We start from the raw sequence: 4,441 nt of genomic DNA, 5'->3' as shown, positions 1-4,441 counted from the left end.
CAGGTTCAAACTCTTTTAGGTTGGATTTGTACCTTCATCCCCGAACTACCAGTCATGGTTCCAGACCTATTGGAGTTGACGATCTCTTGGATCGTTAAGGGGTGTAACCTTCACCCTGTGAACGGGGTTTACAAGTTCCTAAAACTTGTTGGCGACTCTTTTGCTCTATCTTATTTCCCTTTGGACGCCACCGTACTTTAGTGTATGATCACAGTGGGGTCCAAGCTAGGGATAATGCATGAAATATTCCCTACACTGTGACACTTCAGTAGTTCAGACATCGACCAATCTTCCAGCAGGACCAGGTTAAAGAGAACAGCTAGGACTCCATCTTTATAAGAAATGCAATCTCCAAGGCCAACTCTTTACTTCTCATGTACCTGTTCTCTTCAACTATCTCAGTTGTTAAGTTAAGCAGAATAGGGCGAGCTGGGTCATATATTGTACGTTCTCGGACACGTGCAGCCCATTTTGCAGCTTCCCATACACCAAATCAAATTTTTGGAGCAGGAAGGAGGCATAACATATAAAGGGGTTAGTGTTTAATATTATGCATCTGATTGACTGTTTAACAAACATAACAGAGAGACTGAAATGTACAAAAATAAAAGCGGTTGCGAAATGAAACAGAGAGTACAAGTAATAAATAAATGAGTATTTGTGTAAGTGGATTGGGTTCTAGGAAAGAGTAGAGCTATACAACAGGCCAACACTCAATAGCACAACCATAAAACGACAATAAGAAGAACAAACAGAAATAACTCCCCAATAATAATCACAGAAGCAACACAGCAACGGCTGAGATGAACAATAGCTGCTTGTGCATCAGAGAATACAACAACAAAATAAGAATAATAATAACAACTGAAGCCAAAATCAAAAGCACAAACATAACAAGTATTACTTTGAGCCAAGGGAAAGAGTAGCAAGATATCAAAGGCATAAACATAAAGGAAAAACAAACAACTAGAGATATAAAGTAAAAATCTTGCAAGCGTAAATAGTAAAAAACAATCCAATCCATAGTGCCTTTTACGATTTATGTTGGACACTGGTATAAGTCTTAGACAACAACAACAACTTATTTATATTGGACGCTCTGAAGCCTAGAGTTAGCCTCAGACACGGTGGCCAAAGAAGAGCGTAACGCCTCCTCCTTACCGTCGTGATCGTCCATGTTTTGAACGGTCTCAAGCCTCCTTTCAACCTCCATTCTTTGGCCTTATTGTTACCAGATCTCGAACTCGAACCCGAACTCTTGTTTTTATTTTCCTTAATTAAACCGTGCAACTGTTGAAACTTGGCCTCTTTCTGCTGTTGTAGAAATTTAAGAACCCTGGTGTCTCTCCTAGCCACAACCTCTCTAGCCTATTGTTCTGCAATCAATAGATCCCATGAAAATTCTTCATTGCTGCCTCAAACAGAAATTAACATGAAAAGAGGTGTAATTCAACTGAAATAAAAGCAAAAACAGAAACATGTATAAAAAAATTGCAATTCCATCTAGATAGTAGGAACTTTCAAGTCATACAAGTATAGATTGTTTCAAGGTCCCTGTATAAACTGATTATACCACAAAAACCCAGAATTCAACACAAAGCAAGTAGAGAGAAATAGATTAATAATTTCATTTTCATTCTTCACATGGCTATTTGAATTTTGAGAGTAATGATATTTTGTGACTCAACTATTTATGCTTTCAAATTAGCTTGTGCAGAATAATTCTCCCATCTTCTCATGAAAGCATAAAACAAAGCCCAATGCTTGCATTGCTATTAGTAGGAAAATAATTAACCTTGCCAAAAGAAGAAAACGAGGAATTACCATAATAAGAAGTTTGGAAAAAAGTGCAACCCCAACAGCGATAAGCATCATTGGCATGGTAGTTGTATCGTAAAACGACATGGACTCTAGAACATCAACAAAAACCTCAGTTTTCTTTGGATTTCTTGCCTTCCTCTTTTTCTCAAGATCACTACCTTTCTCTTTAGGGTTTCACTTGGTGTATCATGGGAAACTGTATGCAAACTTCGGAATCTCCGTAATAAGAAAAGACTTCCCCAAACCTTATGTATGGTAGCCTAGAAATTTAATCAGCCTGGTAACCACACATAAAGTCACTAACTGAAAGCTTCAAAACAATCAAGTCGGCAATTCGACATGATTTACACCTAAATTAGCCAAGTTGATGATAGCATATATTTCTATTTTCAATAACACAAAACAGGAGAATTACCAAACTCTAAAGTCATATACTTTGTAAGCATTACACTCGAAAGTACAACAAAACTAAAGCTACATCGGCCAATTTCATAGTACAATCCTAACAATAAAGGGTTGTGCAATACATTAGCAATCAAATTTGATTCAATTATGATATAAAGCTCAAAAAATCACATCATTTTAAGGATATGAGATTCTATTATCAAATTAGGCTCATAACCGTCTCTATTCCTCCTTGCCAATTATAATAATTATCTTTTCAATAGTTATCACTAAATATTATCATGTAAAATCTTTCAAGTTTTTTTCAACTATATTTCTGAAAAATATAAATAGAACATAATCAAAGATAATGATAATTAATAATCAAAGATTAACCTTATAGACACCTTAAAAAGAGATTGCGATGAAATTTCAAAGACAAATCTTGATGACAAGGGAGAATTGAAACAAAAAAACTTTTGATTTCACAAAGAAATTTAACCAATTTCATAAGGCGATACAACAATTTATAGGCCGATTATGCACTAATAAATCAATATAATAAACAAATATAACGCAGTATAATTTAAACATTTGACCCATATTATTATTAAAAAAAACCCTAAAATTAACAAATTCCAAGGTTCAAAAGCCAAATTCAATCAAACATACTGGAAATTAGGGATGATCCCAGATAGATGCTCAAAAGCCAAATAAAATTTAACCAAATCAAATCAATACCTTTCTCGAGATTCTTCCATGTCAATTTCGCTTTCTTTCCTTTTTTTGAAAATCAAATTGGGGAAAATTGTTAACTTCTTCACCATTATATTAAAATTAAACCCTAAATTGCAAAAATTCAGCACAAAATATCCCAAAATCCAGTACCCAGAAACTTAAATCAATTAAAAACAACATAAATTTCAAAAAATAGTTGAATCAACTCAGACAATCATCGTTTACTACATTCAAACTGATAAATCTTCCAACTTAATATTCAATGATTACAAAGAGAAAAATCTTACCTAGCATCGGTTCTTCAACGACTTAGATCTAAAGAGGAAGAAGCCTACGAGCTTGGTTGTTCTCAACGGGCCACAATCGACGCTAACCGGGTTCGGACCCTAGTCAAATCAGAGTGGGTTTTTTAGCAAGAGTTCCGTCACTGCCGGTGACACATCCGCCCAAAAACGATGCCGCTTGGGAGCTCTTGTATGAAGCCGCCGGTCAAGTTGCTCGTATCAAGATGAATGCCATTGCAGCTCAAGTATTGGAGAGGGGAGGGAGGAGAGGTGAATGACGGGGAGGGGAGAAGAGGAGAGGGGAGAGAGAGGGAGTGAGGGACTAATGAGAGAGAAAGAGGTGAAACCCTAAAAAGCAAGTATTGGGCTCCTCTCATTATTTAAGCCAAGTTTGGGCATTTACGTGTAATATAGTATTCGTAACGGGAAAAATAGTGTTCGTTACGAATACTTATTTATTCGTAACGGGCACTATTTTTCCTGTTACGAATAAATAAGTATTCGTAATTGACACTATTTTGCCCGTTACAAATAGCCTGTTACGAATGAGATTTTTACCACTAGAGCTAGGAACATCACTAACAAAGCTCAATCGACAAATGCGAGCTATAAATCAATGGTCCGTATCAATGTAGACTCACAATGCAATCTAGCATAATTCTCAAGGCCTAATTGAATTGCACACATGCACAATTTCCATTAATCACTTTAATCTCAACAAATAATCAACACAATTCCCAAATTACCACAATCAATCAATCGTAAAAGTTTTACCCAATCCCTAGCCAAACATCTACTCTAACATCATCATCTAATCAATTAACAATAAGGAAATCAAGATTAAAAAATATGTGAAGAACAACTAAACTAATTAAGAATCAAACATCAAAATCAATCCAAACAATCTTGAATATTAAACAAGCAATAAAATGAGATAGAGTTAGAAATGCTTATTGAAAATAGAGAAGATCTTCAACACAATTCTCACCATTGAATCTTTAATCTCTCAATCACCATTGAAATTCCTCACTTTCTCTCTCAAAATCTACTTCTAAACTAACCCTAAAACTATAGAGTGAAGCTCTAAACTAAGATAAACTTATGATCTAAGATTATCTCCAATTGCTTTATATTTCTTTCTAATTATCGGGTTACAAGTATATAAATAGGAGGCGCAAAATGAAACTGAGCAAAGCTAGGGCTCGGGGAGGCAC

General features: G+C 35.4%; 1 long non-coding RNA gene across 1 annotated transcript; it reads right to left on the bottom strand.

The window, feature by feature from the left end:
• Positions 1 to 868: 868 nt before the first annotated feature.
• Positions 869 to 3,605, bottom strand: LOC110732157. The gene is made up of 3 exons (XR_002513450.1): positions 3,231 to 3,605; positions 1,825 to 2,098; positions 869 to 1,376 (listed from the first exon to the last, which is right to left on the bottom strand). It is a non-coding gene; the product is annotated as an uncharacterized LOC110732157 (long non-coding RNA).
• Between the last annotated feature and the right edge of the window lie 836 nt (positions 3,606 to 4,441).

Source organism: Chenopodium quinoa, unplaced genomic scaffold (genome assembly GCF_001683475.1).
Source record: "Chenopodium quinoa cultivar QQ74 unplaced genomic scaffold, ASM168347v1, whole genome shotgun sequence".
Taxonomy (NCBI): Eukaryota; Viridiplantae; Streptophyta; class Magnoliopsida; order Caryophyllales; family Amaranthaceae; genus Chenopodium; species Chenopodium quinoa.
This window is presented reverse-complemented; position numbering and strand designations above follow the sequence as displayed.